Here is a 22,485-nt window from a genome sequence, read left to right as displayed (position 1 = left end):
TAGGTCTCAACATCATAACCTGATCATAGATATTAGCACGAAAGCCTTTTAGAAACTTCTTAGCTTTATAATTTTTGGGGGTAACCATTAGAGGCGTAAATCTAGACAGTTGGACAAATCGGGCTATATATTGGGCAATTATTAGATTTTGTTGGCATAAATCCTGAAATTCCTCCTCTTTCTTCTCTCAGACATAGGCTAGAAAAAAGTTATCAAAGACTACATCCATGAAAACTTCCCAGATGGTAGGGGTAGACAGGACTTCCTTCTTAAGTCGTTACTAGTGTTCTGCTTCACCGTTCAGCATAAAGGCTACTAGGGGGACGTTTTATTTCTCGGTTAGATCTAAGACAGAGAAAGGCTTCTCTATCTACAGGATCCAGGCTTCAGTTACTAAGGGGTCAGGGCCACCTTCAAAGTGTGGTGGGTTAAGTTTCCTAAACTCTGCTATGTTGTGAGAGATGGACCTCTCAGTTGTTCGGTACTCTAGGGCAAGGTGTTGACAAGGGTTAGTTTAGTTTTGTTCTACGACGACAATCAATCCTTGGATAGTGTAGAAGAGTTCGGTAAACTCAGCCCTGGTTGGATTATCCTGGGATTCAGGTCTTTCGGTACATTCTACAGAAAGTCTCACTCGAATCAATTCTACTAAAAAAAAAAGACACAAGTTAGTGGTCTAATTTGGAAAAGATGACTTATTTTCCTAGATATCCTAAGGGTCTTTCTACCTATGGCTTCAATTGTAAGGAATTTGGTCCGCGTAACTACTCTGATACCATCTGTGACATCCCAAATACTAACTAAGGCATGAGAGTGTTAGATACAGAAACAGATTACTAGTGCATGACAAAATTTGTATGTAGCGAAGCAAATTATTACAAATCTCTTACAAAATATATGAGTTCCAATCACACATATATATAACTGAGGCCAAAAGTGACAATAAAATATAAAATATCAAAATAAAAAAGGGGTCACTTCTATCATTGTGGTATGGGACTCATAAGAGTGCAGGAACAATCACGCACTCAAGGCTTGCGAATCTATGGAATTCTCATAGACTTCAAGGGGTAGGTCAGCGAACGATTCCTCACTATTTTTCTCATATGGGAGGGGGCATCGAAAGAGTGTGTTCTATATGCTCAGTAAGGAAAACAGTATTTAAATAACATCATAAGGTTTAAAATGTGACTAATTATTCATTAATGTTTACCATTAGATCACGTCGGAGTCCTATCTTCCCTTATGAAAATAATTTTATTTATTAAGAAAACATCATGTCATATTCAAGTCAATCAAAATCAAACATTATACTCAATAATAGAGAAAATCAAATAAACCATGAAATGTTCAAGTTTTTCGTGTCATACTTCGCGAAGTCGTTCCGACTTCCATCTCTGATGGCATATACGAATTTCTGACTATCCATGTGAAATGACCAGATCAGATACAGATAATGGTAATTTGCTTAGGCACATTTTTTGTTTGCCAAACTATGGTACGATTATGACCATAGTGGTCCTATCTGATATTTTATAGCTACAATAGTACTTAGTTAAAGGTGATCCCTAACAGATATTCACGTCACCACTCTCGTCAGAGGATACGTCGTCATCAATAGAGAGCGGTTCTCTCATATCTTTCCAGACCATATGGGAGATGGGGAAACAGATGCCCCTTAAAGATAAAAAATCTAACGAGACACTTGATGCATTATGCATGTCAATACATATACATATTTCGAATCATTCAAGCTTTATTCCATTTCTTTTTTTTTGTTTTCAGATAACATCACCGGAGTCTTATTATTTTATTTACATGCAAATCATCAAGTACTTATAAATCACATACCATGCTTGAAATCAAGAACAATTCACTTTATTAAAACTACTAAATATAGAATATGCAAACCACACAAAATTACGTATTCATTATTTTAATTTTTTTATAAATACTTCTTAACACGTTTAAAAAAATACTAAACTCCTTACTAGAACCTCAAAGTTTTTCTCAACTATTCTTCTTCTCCTCCTCTCCCTCTCTCTCTAGATCATTCTCTCTCTCTCTCTCTCTAAACTCTTGGAAGGTGGAAGAATGAAATGGAAGTGATGAAAAAATGGGAGAAGGGTCCTTATTTATAGAAAATGGGGACCAGTAGATTTGCACCAAGTAGCAAAATTCGGTAAAGAGAGAGAGTGTTGAATGGAAAAGGATCGATTTGACACAGCACAAAAAGCAAAGGAAAATTTTCCTCCACCGGCTGCGGCACACCCCAGGCTATGGCACACCGCCTATGGAGGGCGGCGGCAATGTACCTCACCCAACCGACGCGCGTTCCAGGCCAGCCCATAGGCGCTGGCCTACTCTACCGCATGCAAGGCCTACAACGCACTGGGGCACCTCGCGCAGGCCTACTGCATGTGCATCAAGGCGCGCAGGCCTGTCTACGCAGGTTTGCTGCGCGGACGGCGAGAGCACAGTGTGTGGCGCCTGGCCCAATCCGCGTGCAATAAGACGCGCACACAGGCCTAGCCTAACGCCTCACGTGGATGGGACGTGCGCACTATGCGCACGTCATGTGCCTGATCACGCACGCACGGATGCGCACAACGCGCAATACCGGCGCGGGCGACCCTCTCCCACAGGTGCTTTCCGACGAGATTTTTTTCTCTTTTTTCGTTTTCTCCTGAAAATTAATTATTTTAAAATAATAATAATAATAATAATAAATCAAATAAAGTAAAAATAATAATAAATCAAATAAAAATTAAAATTAAATAAAATAACAAAATCAGCATAAAATTAAAATTATGAATTACGATATAAGGCTGTGAAATAAATTTTAATGAGTTCAGGTGGCCTTAAGCCCTTAATAAATACATGTTCTCTAAATACAATTTAGCACGGTGGTGAGTTGGGTGTTATATAGAACCAGTTGAAAATAGACATGTTTAGATCAAATAGCATATAATTTCCATGTCGCACATCCATTCTTGATCCATGTCATTCGATTATACTGATATACGTGACCATTGATGGATTTAGCTATGATAGCTATAGCGAAGACCGCTTTCATCCTATGTTATTATAATTGATGGACGAGATTGTTTGGTGATGCATTCAGATATTGATAACACAGCTCTGAGTACTCATACTGTTATTTAACACATAGTTAAGGTGTCACATAAAGGTTAAGTAGGAGATTATCGAATTTTTTTAACAAATGGGCTTAATATGAGCTTTACTATGCGTAACAGGCTATCAATTTATAGACCCATTTAAAAGTAATCAAATACGATTAAACAGAATTGGAATTTATTGCATCGGGCTTAGGTATGGATTTAATATGTGCGGATACCATTTTTGTAATTTTTTATTTTAAGATGGGTAAAATAGAAAATACAAAAATACGTTGATATAAATAGGTGGTTATGGTTCCCGAATCACATCCGTGCCATTTTATTTTTCTGAAATTCCGTCACCAGATAAAAATAACTTTTGAGGTCGTGTGTTGATTCAGAAGTATCTACCACATGACGTAATCAAGTATTCCGCAATGGATCTACGTGCGCTTCTGCTTATCCTTTCTCATTGATTCGGTACAAGATTGCATGTTTACATTTATCAGATCTAGTTTGATTTGAAAAAAAATTTCTAACACCCTTATGATCATATGATCAATATACATTAAAACCATGATAGTAAAAATAATAATGAGATATAATAATACTAGAAAAAGAATGATAAAGGTACAGAAGGTAATCACAAATGCAAACTTTCTTAATGAATGGTAGATGCAAATAAAAATTATCCTAAAAAGAATCATAACCTAAGGGGAAAAAATGAAAACTATCTTAAAAGTTTCATACACTAATGGTTTTTTATCTTATAGCATGATGATACTCAAGTCAAGGTTCGACTTTTTATAAGTATTGGATCCTAAACTTCCCCGAATAGGTTGTATCCTCCATAAGATCAAATTGAAAGGGTCATAAATTTTAAAGGGGAGACAAGACTAGTTGTGACCTTAATGATATGTCCTCTTACAACATTCATATTAGTGCTTTGAGGAAGGCTTGAAGATCAATCAAGGCGGTGTAATGATTAAAACATTTCTAGAATACCAATGCATGAGATTGGTGTACTAGAGATAGAGTTGAAATAATTATATCTGACAGTAATATAATGGAGCTCTCATGAGATAACGAGATCATGCAAACACATAATATTGTTAGTATTTTTTAATTTTTCTTCTCTTAGGAAGTGGTTAAATCTCCAATTTAAGAAAATTATGTCATCTAAACTATTTTTTAACCAAGTGGTGATAAATTAATATGCTTATAATAGGTAGATAGTTTAGATTGTTCACGTTTACCTCTTTAGCTTTGACCATTTTAAATGTCAAACAAAAAGGGTGTACACGAAGACCCACATGTGGGTTTTCTTTTGGGGACCAAACAATAGCTTATGCCCTTATAGGACAATACAATTGGCTCTAAAGGGTGGATATAAGGGTATGCCCCTGGATAATTAACACACCAATCCACCTTAAGGGTGGAGAGAAGGATTTGTATCTTGAGGGCATAGACACTAATTTGCCTCCAAAGGGTGGACAATAGGTTCTTTATGGTATATTGGACATACCTGGTGGCACCCAAATGATAACCAAAAACTATATGAGATGAGATGATACAATATATTCTTAAAAATCACTTTTATTTGACAAAATGATGATTTTTATATTTTTCCACCAACTTACTAAGTTAGTACAAGCAATGGGCATATGAATGCATATAGTATTAACATATGGCAAGACATATTACAAGTGATATGAAAACTAACAAGGTTAAGACATAAAACAACTAAGTTAACTAAGACGATTGATAACAATTAAGCAAGGAAAATTGACAACCATGAAAAATAAAACACCTGACAATCAAGTTATGATAGCTGAGAATTAAGTAAACTAAGATACTAAGTAAGTTGGAACATGTGATAACTAGGTCGGGATACCTAACAAACAAACTAGAAAACTTGACAACCAAGTTGGGAATACCTAACACTATAGTTAGGGACACATTGCAACCAACTAACCACCTTACAAAGGAACACTTGACAAGCAAAGTAGGACTTGATTGCTAAGTCAAGAACACTTAACTAAACATATAATAAAAATATCATAACTCGATAATGGTAAGGCTACCTAGTCTTTGTTGACAATAGTTAACCTAACCCAAAAGACAAGGATTAAAGCTTATGTTATCATATTATAACTCGTTTCCTCATCATAACCATGTCAGGTTGCTAATTTATGTCGTATATCATAAGATAGACTATACATAAATAGAAAAGGTAATAGTTGGGAAAAACTCAACGATCTTTATTTTTCACACTCATTACTTTAAAAATTCTCATTTTTTCTTTAAATTTATCAGTTTATTCTGAATTTAGCTTTAGAGTGTTTGCTCTAAAATAAAACCCATGGGTCACATGTTCATTTTGCAAGCCAGTGTGCTTGATCTAACTTGTATTAGCCTATGTCAACCTTCGTACTCATCAGTCAACCTTCATTTTCTTATATTAATCCCTACTCTCATCTATCAATCATTCTACTCACTTATTAGCACTCACTCTTCTCTATCAATTTCATCTAGTCATATTATGCGTGCATTTATTTCATCGAAAAGTTTTCATAATCTTACGAGTCTTCTCTGCCAATCTCGTTCATTAGCACTTTTGGGTTCGTTTTAAACTTCAATATTGAATTTTCCATTCTGGAAACAACCTGGCCCACGGACTCCTCAAGTGGGCCGTGGCTTTTGATTTAAATACCCGGTCTTCCCTTTGTAAAATTTCCTCATCTATATATACATATATTACTTTTTCATCTTATGGTCTAAGCGGCGATATATGAATTGGACACTAATGCGAAAAGAATAAAGTAGGGCGTGGCAGCTTTAGAAGCAAATTCTGTCTTTCCTGCCCTCTATACCATCAGCATTCACCAGTTCTATGCTGTGAGGAAGCAGGACATGAGACAAGACAAATCATACATACGTTCGGTTCTTAACCTCTTACTGCACTAACGTGGAGCATTCTGATTGGTCGGTTTCTAAAAGCGAGTGCCGCCGCGGTGACTCAATTCGGTGCCCCTTGCCCACACGGTGGCGGCAGTCCATCGAATTCGAACACACTTTCCAAACCAGTATGCCACGTGGCATCCATGCAGTAGAGGGACAGACAAATCCATCAACCTCATCATCTCAACCGTTCAAATTGCAATGATTGAATCCGACGCTTCAAATTTTTCATTTATTTCCTGAAGATAAATACGACAATGGTGATGAGTCACAATTAGGAGTTGATATTATTCATTTTTTCTTTTAAAAGAATTAAAAAGAATCGAATTGATTAAAGAATTTGGTTCAGATGTTGAGATTTTGTTTGTTACTTCAAAAATTTATTGGGTATATTAACTGAAAAGCTAAACTTTTATTTACTTATTTTAGTTTATATTATCAATTAAATGTTTAGTTAAAACATTGTATATAACTTTCAATCAAGTAAAAAAAGATTAATACTCTTTAAAAATAAAATAATAATTTTTTAAGAACTTTTTCCATCTTAAATATGTAGTTGAAGCATTCTGTTTATATTAGTTACTTGCTAATTTGCTCCAAATTATTTTGGGTGAGATAAAAGTAAAAAAGTTGTAATCAACAAGTTATGGAACTAAGAGTAGGTAGAAAATTATAAATCTAAAACAAATAATATCTGGATTAAATAATATAATTGTCTTACTCTATTTTTATTGTTCATAACTATTTATATTTATCTAAAATAATAATAGTAATAAGGAGGTCACCGATTATATTAGAGAATTAGTTTCCATTTTTATCTAATAAAAAATTAATCTATATTAAGTTATAGTAAAAAATAATTTTTATCAGATTTTAAATCAACTAACATCGGCCTCCAATGATACATCTCATCCTTTAGGTCTATAATATAGTTTTTTAAAAATTATAAATATTTAATTTAATCAGGTAAGCCACCCATAATGGGACCTGATCTCGTTTAGATTAATAATGATAATGGCATAGCAGTTAACGAAATTGAAAATAAAGCGGTTAGTTACCACATTTGCTAGAAAGCTGAAAAAAAGAGATAGAAAACAAAAATTTACACATTTTCTCACTTTAAAAAAAGTTATGCTTTTGTGATTATGTGAAGAAGAAGAAATTCTTTTTTGTTGATTTTTTTTTAAAACTTAAGTTTTTACAAAAAAATATTTATATCGTAAATATTTTTATACAGTTTATTATTTATTAATATAGTTGTATGTATTATTATGCACATTTGTAACGGACCCAGAAATTAAAAAGAAATATATATATTTATTTTAAGTGCGGAAGCGAAATAAAATAGATTATAATTAATATCTCTTATACAATAACCAAAACAAATTAAAGTATGAAAGAATAAACTAAGTTAAAGGAAATAGTATGAATGAATGCTGTAAGGAAAACTAATAAATTCTTTAGCTTCTACTCGTCGTCTTCCTGCAGAACGGGATCGGGAACCAAGTCCTCCTGATCTGAAATGGTTAAGTAAGCAATGAGTTATACTAGCCCAGTAAAGACATCACACTATCTCACTGTCGCAGAAGTAAAGGTTGGTAGAAAACGAAAACGACCAATGGAGCATAATTTATACAAACTCATTTATCAATAATAAAACCCTTTACTATCTACCTACCTCGGTGAGATTCATGAAAATAATTTATAAAAATAATTACATCATAAATATCATAAGATCACGCACACTCTGCAACATAACACATATCATGCTTTTGTATTTCAATCATTAGACAACAATTACTCCCTTTTTATCAACCTATTAGTATCCATGGGGATCCATAGAGTCCTCACTACACGTAAACCATTCACATTAATAACTTAATTCCAGGGCTGTTCCCATACCCCGTCCGACATAGGCACCAAAACTATAAATCTCAATACTCCGTCCGGTATGAGAGTGAAATGGGCCGTCCCCATACCCCGTCCTGTATGGGCGCCAAAACATATAAAGTCTCCATACCCTGTCCGATATGAGAGACCACGTTCCTGGTAGGGTTCCCTATGGACCCAGTCCATCCACCATCTCCCAGGATATCTAGTGAGGTTGTTGACGTTATCCATTATCAATTCACATACCTTTTTACTATTTTTCTTAATCTCAATTATCTAATCAAACACAAATACGTAAACCAGTAATTGACACCAAATAAGACAACACAACATCGGGTTCACAATAATTCAAAGCATAATAAATGAAACTATGATTCATGCATATAAAACTATAGAATAAACACATCAGGCACCATACTGCATTCAAAACTATAAAATAAATCAAACAACACCTGACCGAAAATATATCAAATTCAGACTCCATTAGCAGTCTTAATAAATTATACATATCTATTAATTCATAAAATACTGTTTTATCATTTATTAGGCTTTAATGTCGTGATAGAAAATAGGGTGAGAGATCCTTACTTATTTCGGAATCTGAAATCAAGTTCTCACTGCGCCTACGGGCAGTCCCTAGATTCCCTGAATTTTTTTCCAAAAACTGAAACACACTTCCGGTACCTACACATGTCCCCAAAAACTCCAAATCAGACCCAGAGCCCCTTCGACCAATTTTGGAATTCCGGTACGGCAGCGATCCGCCTTGGGTTGGTTATTTTTGATCGAATTCGGCCAAACTTGCATTGGTTCCTGTGATAAAACACCCCTAGGGCCCTCAGTGGGCCAAAAAATTCTAGAAAACTGAGACTTACCGGTGGCGAAGCTCTCGGGTACGGCGGCTCCTCCGGCGCGAGTTGCAATTCAGTGTTTTACTCCGGTTAACCTGTAGAGAAAAGGACGGTGGTCACAGTGGTATAAAAATTACATCGAACAGGAAACGGGAAGGGCCTCATTGGAGGAAAAAATTGAGGAAACGTGCGGCGGCGCCGCTGGACTTCGGTAGTGTTTTCCAGCCAATCAGCTGATGGTTTGGCTTAGATTTGACCACAGGGAGGTTCAGCATCAAAAAAGGAGCCAAGGGGAGAAATTTTACCTTGTTTGGCGGCTGAAAAGTCCTCCAGTGCGGCGGCGGGTGGCGGCTGCCGGTTCTTCTGGTGGCTGAGTCGTCTTCTCTGGTGAGGGTTCTGACAGCTAAGGTTTGGGGTTGGGTGTAGATGCGAATATTTATAACTCTCCCCTTTTAATCTGAGCCGTCCGATCGCGATTAAATTGAAAATAAATCTGGACCGTCCATCGCGATGCGATCTGAATCGTCTGTGCATGATCAAATCTGAACCGTCCACACACGTGAGATTTGGGCCGTCCACGTGCACCTTTGATCTGGGCCGTCCGTGCGCGCGGGAACGGATCTGGGCCGTCCGATCGCGCGCACGCGGATCACCAACGTGTCTCCGTTCTGCGTGGCTTCCCGCGTCAGCATCCTTGCCACGCGGCGTGTCCTGGTTGGCCGGAGCTGCTGACCGGGCTGCTGCCGTAGCTGCTGATGTGACACTATTTTTTTTAAATTGCGTTTTGACCCTCGATTTTAGATTTTCTTTTAAAAAACACCCCCAAAATCTAAAATTTCACCAATTTTTTCAAAATCAATTTCAATTAAATCAAAAAAATAATTTTATCCCATTTTATTATTATTATTATTTTTATTTCTTTTAAATTAAATTAAATTAAATTAAAACTTTATAAATTAAAAATTAAAATAGAATAAAATTAAACAAAATTTTTAATAAAAATTGAAATAAAATAAAAATAAATAAGAAAATAATAAAGAAAAAATTTGGGTGTTACAACATTGATTTTAAAAAATTATTTTATGAGTTATATATTAATTCTATAACTTACTAACATTAGTATTAGAATAAGATTAATTGCATATTTAATTTTATTTCAATTTTTATTTTATTAAATTTTTATGTAAAATTCAATTTTTTCTTTTGTGATAAAATAATTTTATATTTTATTACTGAAATATACGCAATATTTATTTTAAATAAAAGTAGAGAACAAGAGTTTAATTTAATATATTATTTATAATTTTTGAATTAAAAATTAGAAAATTATACATTTTTTATTTTGTTTAGAGAAAAAAATTTTCATGATCCTGCTTTTTGTTTTTGCCCGATCTCATTATCTTTTCCTCTATTTTGTCTTTTTCTAAAAGTATCTAAAGTTTTCCCCTTTACCTCTTGGACAAATCACATTGTATAAAATAATATATGAAAAATTATTATTTTATCATATTATAGTAAAACAGATCTTGTCATATAAATTAATTATTAATTAATTTATTTATTATAATAGTCATTTTGAATACATTAATTATTAATTAATTAATTATGTTATATTTAAATAAATTAACTATTAGTTAACTAATTTATTATAATAGCTGCTTTATATGAATTAATTATCAGTTAATTAACTTATAAATATATCTTATTAATACGTTCTTTATTTTCTGTGTGTGTTACATAAAATTAATGGTGATAATAATAAGAATTTCTATGCCAATTACTCCAAGAGATTATTAGAAGTTCACTATGTATATAAAGATTGTAAAATAAAAGCTTCAGGAATAGAAATATTTGTGAATCTAATGTTGTTGGATTTTGCAGGATTTGATATGATATTAGAAATAAACTGATTAGAGAAGTACATAGCAATAATCGATTGTGAAAGTAAAATTGAAACTTTACGGTTCTCGAAAAAGGAATAAAATTATTATTATTTTTTCTAATAATTGAATAAACAAGAATATGGGTGTTGATCCTGCTGTGTGTTCTATACCAATCTTTTGCAACTTTCCTGATGTTTTTCCCATCGAACTTCCTCGTTTGCCTCCCCCACGAGAAGTAGAGTTCTTAATTGAGTTGCTGCCCAAAACCCAACCAATTTCGAAACCCGCCTATCATATGAGTCAAGATGAGCTAACAGAACTAGAACATCAGGTTTCTAAACTTATTACCCAAAAGTTTTTCCGCCTTAACCATTCTCCTTGGGGTGCTCCAGTGTTGTTCGTGAAAAAGAAAGATAGTTCTCTCAGACTCTATGTGGATTACTGAAAACACAACCGAGTGACAGTTAAAAGCAAGTACCCTTTACCTCAGATCAATGACCTATTTGATCAACTGTAAGGAGCCACGGTCTTCTCTAAGATTGACCTCAGAACGGGATACCACCAACTGAGAGTCAAAGAAGAAGATATTTCGAAAACTGATTTTCGATACAGGTATGGTTTGTATGAGTTCAGGGTAATGTCATTCGAGTTAAACAATGCTCCTACAACCTTCATGGACCTCGTGAATAGAATTTTCTGACATGCACTAGATCAGTACGTCATCATATTTATTGATGACATCTTACTGTACTCCAAGAGTCTGGAAGAACATGTAGTGCACTTGACTGAAGTGTTGGAGACCATTCGTCGGGACCAACTGTATGCTCAACTTAGCAAATGCTCCTTCTAGTTGCATCGAGTTTTTTTTCTCAGTCATATAATTTCGAGTGAAGGAGTTTCTATGGATCTGTACAAGGTTGAAATACTAGTCAACTGAAATCCACCCACCAATGTGGCCGAGGTACGTAGTTTCCTTAGCTTAGCAAGATATTACAGGCGATTCATTGACGGATTTGCTAAGATTACTGCTCCATTGACCTGACTTACCCGGAAGGGCATATCATTTGTCTGAAATTATGAATATAGTGAGAGCTTCATGGAATTAAAACACCATCTTATCTCTGCTCCTGTATTAATCCTCTCTGACAATACAGGAGGATTTTAGGTCTACTGCGATGTATCTCATAATAGCTTGGGGTTTGTCTTGATGCAGCATGATAGAGTAATTGCTTATGGGTCTTGACAGTTAAAACTTCCTGAGAAGAACTACCCTACCCATGACTTGGAGTTAGCAGTTATTATCTTTGCTCTGAAAATATGGTGTAACTACTTGTTTGGGCAGACTTTTGAGATTTACACCGATCAGAAGAGTTTGAAGTATATCTTCTCGTAGAGGGAGCTAAATATGAGACAGAGAAGCTGGATGGATCTCTTGAAGGATTATGACCTCAAGATCTTCTATCACCTCGGTAGAGGAAATATAGTCGCTAATGCACTAAGCCGAAAGGAGTCCGCAGTGTTGGCTCAAAACATGGCCTCTAGTTAGAAATTGATGGACGTTATACAGTCTTTCCGCCTTAGCTACTATGACAAAGGCACCTACCTTACTCAGATCCCAGCCTTGCTAGATCTCTTGAAAATCTAGGAAGCTCAGTCCACAGATCCGGAATTCACCAAGAATCTAGGTAAGTTCACTTATGATGAATCTCTTAATTTTAGAATTTCAGATGATGGACTATTCAGATTTCATAACCGAATTTGGGTCCCCGTCGCTGTTAGGGTGGATGTTCTCAAGACCACCCATACTTCCAAGCTATCCATCCATCCCAAGAGTACCAAGATGTACTGGGACTTGAAGTGTCAGTACTAGTGGCTGAAAATGAAGAAGGATATAGTTGACTACGTCTTCCGATACCTTACTTATCATAGTGTTAAGGCAAAACATCAAAGACTCGGTGGTTTGTTACAAGATCTTCCAATTCCTAAATAGAAATATGAGCATGTAACTATGGATTTTGTCACAGGATTGCCCAGAACCTGTTCTGATCGAAATGCTATCTGGGTAATCATTGACAGACTAACCAAGACTGTCCACTTTCTGCCTATCAGAACCATTGACTCCACTAGCAAATTAGTCTGTCTATATGTTGATGAAATTCTTCGACTTCATGGTGTTCCCTCATCCATTGTGTCCGACTGTGATCCCCGATTCACCTCCCACTTTTGGGATAACTTTTAGGAAGCTCTAGGATATGGATTGTATTTTACTACTGCTTATCATCCACAAACAGATGGTCAGTTGAAATGCACGATCCAGACATTGGAAGACATGCTGCGTGCTTGCGTCCTTAACTTTGGCGATAACTGGTATGAGTACCTTCCCTTATGTGAATTTACTTACAATAACAGTTATCATTCCAGTATCGGTATGACTCTGTATGAAGTATTATATGGAAGACCTTATCGTTCTCCCACTTGTTAGAGTAAAGTCGGGAACCAGCACCATTTGAAACCAAACTTCATTCAGGAAACTATTGAGAAGGTCGCAATCATCCGCAAGAACTTGACCACTACCCAGAGCCGTCAGAAGAGTTACGCCAATAATCATAAGCGACCCATGGAATTTGTTGTGGGAGACCAGATTTTCCTTAAGGTTTTTTTCTATAAGAAAAATATGCAGTTTGGGAAAAGAGAGAAGTTAAGCCTTCAATACATGAGACCTTTCCGGGTCATCAAGAGCATTGGACCTATGGCATACCACTTCGCTATGAGAGTTTACAGGTTTATATAACGTCTTTCACATCATGATGCTAAAGAGGTATCACCCTAACCCTATTCCTCGCGATGAGGTGCAAGTACAAGTCGACATGACTTATGAGGAGGTTCCCATAGAGATTCTTGGATAGACTGACAAGGTCTTGCACAACAAGATGATTCCCATGGTAAAGGTACGATGGCAGCATCGTACCCCAGAAGAAGCAACGTGGGAGTTAGAAAGCGAGATGAAGGAGAAGTATTCGAATCTGTTCGAGACAAATTTAGAGACCAAATTTTTCTAAGGTGGGGAGGATGTAATACCCCGCCTATCATTGTGCTTAATTAATTTAGAAAATCCTATTTATTCAAGCATTTATGCCATATTAAATTAATTTATTTTATCCGCATATTGTTTATTGTAAAATATTTATTAATGCTAAACCTTTAAAACGGCTTTTGTAAATATTCTTTTTGAAAAAAAAAACATTTTGACAAGATCTCTCTTATTATTTTAACATGTGATGGATTTATTTACATCCTAATTACTTTCCACCAAAACAAGAATTCTATATTACATTCAAATTCTCAATTAACTTTTACACTAAATATTATTTTCAATTCAAAATAGATATTTCAGAAATTATAGTTGAATTTCGTGCCTTTATAGCTTTGACTTTTTATTGTTCTCATTATTCTTGATTTAATGAGTTTTTCCTATAAAAAAAAGTTAAATTCTCTAATACTGTTAAGAATTATTATTTTTATTAATGCATAACAACCAAATTTTAATATTTTCTTGAATAAGCATGCATGAAAACAATGACGTAGAAAAAAAAAATTGAAATCATAATATTTTTTACATTAATGACAATATTGTACGGAAAACATATGCTACTTATAAACTAAAAAAGTTTCATGTTACTTTTCATGATTTTAGAGGATTACTTCAAGAAACAATTTTTTTTGCAAAATGATTTGATTTCAGTGAACTTGTTTTCTCAAGAACTAAAAAACAAATGACACTTTTTTAATTTACATATAAAATTCGTTTTTTAATTCAAAAATTAATTAATTTATTTTTAAAAGTCATTTCGAATTTATTATGTGATAGTAATATGAATGATCGTATGCAATGCAATAACAAGAGTATACATTTACCACACTCACCTTAAAGCAAGATATTTATGTGAACTACGAAAGTTAGTTTCATAGTAAATCTCAAAAAGCAGATTAAGCTTCAGTACGTGAATCTTAAAGTTTGTGTTAGAATTTCATTAATGTTGCCGAATGTAAAAACATTAAAATAGCATATATCATCAATTATTAGAATATATAAATTACTTTTTAATTAAAAAATTTAATTAATCTAAAAAAAATTGTAAATTATCATACTCATAACACGAGATGAAATGATATAAACATGATATATTTTAAAATAATTGAAGCCGCTATCAATTTTATTGAAAGTGGAATCAAAGGACAATTTTCTAACTTAATCTAATAGATTTTAAGTTCTAGAATAATACAAAATAAGAATGCGAGGCATGTACCAACTAATTTATACTAATTAACTAGTAATGTAATTTGCAAATAACATTAAATAAAAACAAAGATGTACCCATAGTGCGAGTGATAGTTTCATTTCTTTTAACTATATAGCATACTAAAATCAACCGAAAAAGAAAAACAATCAAAACATATATCGTCAATGTTTTTTTCCTCTCTTTTTTTCTCCTAAAAATCCCTGCCTTTTCACTCAGAAACCCACAAAATTTCCCTCTCGCCACTTGAGATCCTTACTTTCTGTAACATAAATCCCCATTGTCTTTTGTTTTTTGGTATTTTTGGCTTCTCTCTCCTTTTTTGCTCCCTCTTCCTCTTATCAGTGTCTCTTTGTCTTTTGCGCTCAACGACTCGTGGTCCTACTCTCTTGCTCCTATTTTTGTCTCCTCTTCTCTCTCCTCTAACGACTTCGTACGCTTCTAGCTCTACTGTTGTCCTTCTTCCGAGATTCTCTATCTTCTTCTCCCTCCTTAGCATTTTTGTCACGTTGCCTCCAAGATGTTTCTGGATTCGTCTCCTCATGGCAGCATGTTTGATGAAGAAAAGAGGGTGCAACCTTTTACAGAAATCAACCCTAGATGACGTCGTTTTAGAAATTAATAGGAACAATTCCCTTTTTGGGACATTCACCTAATAAAAATGTAACAACCCCGGAAATTAAAAGGAAACGTATATATTTATTTTAAGTGCGGAAGCGAAATAAAATAGATTATGATTAACATCCCTTACACAATAATCAAAACGAATTAAACGTATGAAAGAATAAACTAACTAAAGGAACTACTATGAATGAATACTATAAGGAAAACTAATAAATTCTTTGGCTTCTACTCACCGTCTTCCTGCAGAACGGGCTCGGGAACCAAGTCCTCCTGATCTGAAATAGTTAAGTAAGGAATGAGCTACACTATCCCAGTAAAGACATCACACTATCTCACTGTCACAAAAGTAAAGGTTGGTAGAAAACAAAAACGACCAACGGAGCATAATTTATAACAAACTCATTTATCAATAATAAAAACCTTTACTGTCCACTTACCTCAGTGAGATTCATGAAAACAACTTATGAGAAACAATAACATCATAAATATCATAAGATCATGCACACTTTGTAACATAACACATACCATGCTTTTGTATTTTAATCATCAGGCAACAAATTTCCTCTTTTATCAGCCTACTAGTATTCACGGCGATCCATAGGGGGTCCCCACTGCACGTGAACTATTTACATTAATAACTTAATTCCAGGGCCATTCCCATACCCCGTCCGGTATGGGCGCCAAAACCATAAACCTCAATACTCCGTCCGGTATAGGCGCTAAAACACATAAAGTCTCCATACCCCGTCCGATATGAGAGACCACGTTCCCGATAGGGTTCCAGGATATCTAGTCAGGCTGTCGACATTATCCATTTATCAATTCACATACCTTTTTCTATTTTTTCTTAATCTCAATTATCCAATCAAACATAAATACGTAAACCAGTAATGAACACCAAATAGGACAACACAACATCGGGTTCACAATAATTCAAATCATAATAAATGAAACCGTGATTCATGCAAACGAAATCATAAAATAAACACATCAGGCACCATACTGCATTCAAAACTGTAAAATAAATCAAACAACACCTGACCGAAAAATACATCAGATTCGGGCTCCATTAGCAGTTTTAATAAATTATACATATCTATTAATTCATAAAATACTGTTTTATCATTTATTAAGCTTTAATGCTGTGATCGGAAATAAGGTGAGGGATCCTTACTTGTTTCGAGTCTGAAATCGGGTTTTCACTGCACCTACGGGCAGTCCCTAGATTCCCTGAATTTTTTTCTGGAAACTGAAACACACTTCTGGTACCTGCGCATATCCCCAAAAAACCCCCAAATCAGACCCAAGGCCTATTCGGCCAATTTTGGAACTCCGGCATGGTGGCTCCACCGTGCTCCGGCGACGGCACTACCGCCCACGGTGGTGATCCGCCTCGGGTTGGCCGTTTTCGGTCGAATTCGGCCAAACTTGCATTGGTTCCTGTGATAAAACATCCTTAGGGCCCTTGGTGGGCCAAAAAATTCAAGAAAACCGAGACTTACCGGCGGCGAAGCTCTCGGGTGCGGCGGCTCCCCCGGCGCGAGTTGCGATTTAGTGTTTTACTCCGGTCAACCTATAGAGAAAAGGACGGTGGTCACAGTGGTATAAAAATTATATCGAACGGGAACCGGGAAGGGCCTCATCGGAAGCAAAAACTAAGGAAACCTGCGGCAGCGCCGCTAGACTTCGGCTGTGTTTTTCGGCCAATTGGCCGGTGGTTTGGCTCTGATTTGGCCACATGGAGGTTTAGCATCGAAAAATGAGCCAAAGAGAGAAATTTTACCTCATTTGGCGGCCAAAAAATCCTCCGATGCGGCGGTGGGTGGCTGGGTCGTCTTCTCCGGCGAGGGTTCTGGCGGCTAGGGTTTGGGGTTGGGTGTGGATGCGATTATTTATAACCTTCTCCTTTTAATCTGAGCTGTCCATCATGATTTAATCAGGGCCATCCGATCGTGATTAAATTAGAAATAAATTTGGGCCCTTCATCGCGATGCGATCTGGGCCGTCCATGCGTGATCAAATCTAAGCTGTCCGATTGCGCGCATGCGGATCGCCCACGTGTCTCTGTCCCGCGTGGCTTCCCGCGTCAGTGTCCCCGCCACACGGCGTGTCCTGGTTGGCCGGGACTGCTGACATGATGCTATTTTTTTAAATTACGTTTTGACCCCTGGTTTTTTATTTTCTTTTCAAAAATCCCCCAGAATCTAAATTTTCACTCATTTTTTCCAAAATCAATTACAATTAAATCTCAAAAATAAATTTACCCCATTTTATTATTATTATTATTATTATTTCTATTAAATTAAAACCTTATAAATTAATTATTAGAATAAACTAAAATTAAACAAAATTCTAATAAAAATTAAAATAAAATAATAAAAAAAAGTTTTGGGTGTGACAACTCTCCCTCCCTTAAGAAATTTGGTCCCCCAAATTTGCCTCTTACTCTTGGTCGAACAAATGGGGATACTGGGCTCTAAAGTCTGATTTTAGCTCCCAGGTAGCCTCCCTTGGCTAGTGGTTCTGCCACACTACCTTTACAAATGATATTTCCCGGTTGCGGAGTATTTTGCTCTTTCGGTCCGTGATACCGACTGGTACTTCTTCATAAGATAAGTTCTCTTGGAGTGGAAGCGGTTCATGAGCCAAGACATGAGAGGAGTCCGGGTTGTACTTACGTAGCATGGATACATAGAACACATTGTGGACCTTGGAGAGGCAGTGCTAGTCTGTAGGCGGTAATACCAATCATGTCTAAGACTTCATATGGTCCAATAAATCAGGGGTTCAGTTTTTCCCTCCTGCCGAACCTACTAATTCCCTTGAAATGAGTAACCTTAAGAAACACCTGGTCGCCTTGTTCAAACGCTAAATCTCTCCTCCGGGTGTCCGCATAACTCTTCTGCCTGCTCTGAACCGTCTGAATGTTCTTTCTGATTTTAACTATTTTAGACGTGGTCTCCTCCACCAACTCCGGGCCGAACAAAATTCTATCGCCCACTTCTTCCCATCAAATCGGTGACCTGCATGGGCGCCCATATAACGCCTCATACGGAGCCATACCAATGCTCGCTTGGTAGCTGTTGTTGTGGGCAAATTCTATCAGGGGTAAATGGTCGTCCCAATGGCCCCTAGAGTCAAGGACGCAAGCTAGAAGCATATCCTCAAGTGTACGGATTGTCCTTTCTGACTGTCCATCAGTCTGAGGATGGAAAGCAGTACTGAGAGACAGCTTTGTTCCCATGGCTTGCTGAAAGCTACTCCAAAACCGAGAAGTGAACCTGGGGTCCCTGTCGGATACCACTGTCACTGGAACTCCATGAATCTGACTATTTTTCGGATATATATTCTTGCCAACTTATCCAAGGGATCGGTCATCCTGATAACTAAGAAGTTGGAAGACTTAGTAAGCTGGTCAACAATTACCCAGATGGCGTCATGTCCTGAACGTGCCTTGGGTAATCCCGTTATGAAGTCCATGACAATATGTTCCCACTTCCACTCCAGGATCGGTAAGGGCTGAAGTAACCCATCTGGGCGTTGATGTTCTACCTTGACCTGCTGACAGACCAAGCATTTAGATACAAAGTCAACTATGTCCCTTTTCATCTCATTCCACTAAAACTAGGGTCGCATGCTTTGGTACAGTTTGGTACTTCCGGGATGCATGGCAAACTTGGAGCTATGGGACTCTGTCATGATGTCTCTCTATAACTCACTGTTGTTTGGGACACACACCCTGTCCTGAAACCGGAGTAACCCATCGGTAGAGACTCGAAATTCTAAGCTCGCTCCCTGTTCTGCATCATTCTTGTGGGCTACTAAGACGGGGTCGACTGACTGGGCTTTCCTTATTCTCTGTATTAACTCGGGTTGGACGGCCAGATGGCCCAAACATGCGACTCTCTTTAGGTCCTGAAGCTAAACCTGTTGTGTGGCCCCAATTTGCCTGCGTTCTAAAACCATTAAATTGGCTAAGATACCTGCACTTTTCCTGCTGAGGGCATCTACCACCACGTTGCCCTTACCCGGATGATATAAGATATCACAATTATAGTCTTTAAGGAGTTCCATCCACTTTCTCTAACGTATGTTGAGATCCTTTTGAGTGAATATGTACTTCAGACTCTTATGATCGGTATAGATCTGGAAGGTCTCTCCGTATAAATAATGGCGTCAGGTTCTCACGGCGTGTATGATTGCGGCAAGTTCCAAGTCATGGGTGGAGTAATTCTTCTAATGATTCTTTAACTGTCTGGACCCATAGGCTATGACCTTCCCATGCTGCATCAGGACACAACCCAGGCCTAGATAGGAGGCATCACTATAAACTGTATATCCCTCCGATCCACTCGGTAAAGCCATTACGGATGCAGTGGTCAGCCGCTCCTTTAATTATGAAAAATTTCTCTCATAGTTCTCATTCCACTCAAACTTGGCATTCTTCTTTGTGAGCCGGGTTAGGGGAGCCGCTAGACTAGAGTATCCTTCGACGAACCTGCGATAATAACATGTCATTCCCAAGAAGCTACGGATCTCCTTAACTGATGTCAACTTTTTCCAGCCAAGTACCGCTTCAACTTTTTCGGGATTCATTAATACTCATTCCTTTGATATGATGTGTCCTAGGAAGGGGGTCTGCTCAAGCCAGAATCCACACTTACGCAACTTTGCATATAACTTCTTCTTTCTGAGGACCTGCAAAACTTGGGCTAGATGGTGAGCATGCTCTTCTTTGCTTTTTGAGTATACCAAGATGTCATCGATGAACACAATAACAAATTGATCCAAGAATTCTCTGAAGACCCTGTTCATCAGGTCCATAAAGATGGTCGGGGCGTTGGTTAGCCCAAATGGGATGACCAGGAACTCATAGTGTCCGTACCTGATTCGAAAGGCCGTTTTGGGGATGTCTTCTGTTCTTATTTTCACCTGATGGTAACCTGATCGTAGGTCTATTTTGGAGAAGACCTGCGTACCCTCCAGCTAATCGAAGAGGTTGTCAATTCTGGAGAGGGGATATTTGTTCTTGATTGTGACCTTATTCAATCATCTGTAATCAATACACAGTCTTAACGTTCCATCTTCCTTTCTAGCAAACGTGACTCTAGCACCCTAAGGAGACACACTGTGTCTAATAAAACCACTTTCTTGCAGTTCAGTGATCTGTTTCCTCAGCTCTTCCATCTCAAAGCAGCTCATGCGGTAAGGAGCAACCGAAATGTGCTGCGTGCCTGGTCGTAGGTCTATAATGAACTCAACTTCCCTGTCCACTGGCAATTCGGGCAGTTCGTCCAGAAACACATCTGGAAAGTCTCGGATTACCGGAATCTCTTGGATACAAATTTCCTTCTTGGGCTTGCCTAGTTAAAAAAAATAGTAAGGTTAAAGTACTTGAAAATTAAGGAAACTTGCCATCAAAGAATAAATATCAAATGATTTTATTAATTTGTAAATGGCTCCCCATTAGGAAGATTAAATACAACCTTCTTGTTAAAGCAATCTATGGTGGTGTGATATGCCGCTAGCTAATCCATCCCTAAAATTACATCAAAATCTCTCGTGTCTAACCCTATTAGGTCTACACTCAGTTTTTTATTTGCTATCTCCACGGCACAAGTCCTGTAGACAACTTCTCCTAATTGTGTTTCACCCCCAACAGTAGACACAAACAACATTGAATCAAGTTTATCAGGTGATACATTAAGTTTGGATGCAAAAACATGTGAAACAAATGAATCCGATGCACCAGTGTCAAATAAAACACGAGCAATATGGTCACAAATAGTGTACATACCCTATACCATGTCCAGGTCGGCATTGGCATCCTGCTGTGTGAGGTTGTAAACCCTATCCTGAAAAAGAGGTCTTCCTTGGTTCTGGTTTCTCGGGCACTCTCTCGCATAGTGATGCACACTACCACATATGCGATAAGTGTTGTTGAGGAGATAACATCGTCGGTCCCCGTGATCCCTGCCGCAGTGCTGACAGATCTTGCCACGTGCTGTCCCTGGAGCCTGAGGGGGGGCCTGGATCATCGATCTGGGCCTCTTATTTTGTTGGACAGGCGCAGTAGGTGCTGGTCTGCGGGGTGGAGCTGAGGGTCTGTGACTCTCTGCTGACTGGGAAAGGGTGTTGAAACTCCTCTCCACTATCTGCACCTTTGCCAGAACGGCTGAATATGTCTTGAGCTCTAGTACCAATAAGTGCCGCTTGATCTCTGGGCGGAGGCCCCACTAGAACCTCCTGGCCTTTCTACCCTCATCCATCAATGTCTTAGGGGAGTATCGGCCCAGCTCTAGGAACTTACGAGCATATTCCGACACCGTCATGTTTCCCTGGACCAGCTGAACAAACTCCGTCTCCTTTAAATGTCGGATGTGCTCGGGGAGGTACTCCGCCTGAAAGGCTGCTAAGAACTGCTCCCAAGTGACTGGCGTAGGTAGGGTGGTCTGCTTGAGCTCCCACCAACGATCTGCTTCCCTCACCAGCATGTAGGAAGCAAGAGTAACCCTCTGCTCAGGAACCACTCCTAAGGTCTTGAAAGCATTCTCTGTCTCCGCCAACCAGTACTGGGCATCTTCGAAAGAGGACTCCCCTGCAAAAGTGGAAGGGTTTAGTCTCCTGTACCTCTCTACGTAGCCCGGGTCAATCAAGGAAGGAGCTGGGTCCCATGGAGGAGGGACTGGGCCGGGCTGGGGATAGACTGGGGGGCCCTGTGGTGGCACCTGCTGATATAGTGGGGGCACCAGATTATACTGTGGCGGTGCCGGGCAATACTGTTGCTGAGGCATCGGATTATACTGCGGCGGTGGTGCCAGGGTGGTACTGTGGAGGAGTAGGCTCTTGCCGGGGTGGC

Source organism: Carica papaya, chromosome 7 (genome assembly GCF_054855325.1).
Source record: "Carica papaya isolate Zhongbai chromosome 7, ASM5485532v1, whole genome shotgun sequence".
Classification (NCBI taxonomy): domain Eukaryota; kingdom Viridiplantae; phylum Streptophyta; class Magnoliopsida; order Brassicales; family Caricaceae; genus Carica; species Carica papaya.
This window is presented reverse-complemented; position numbering follows the sequence as displayed.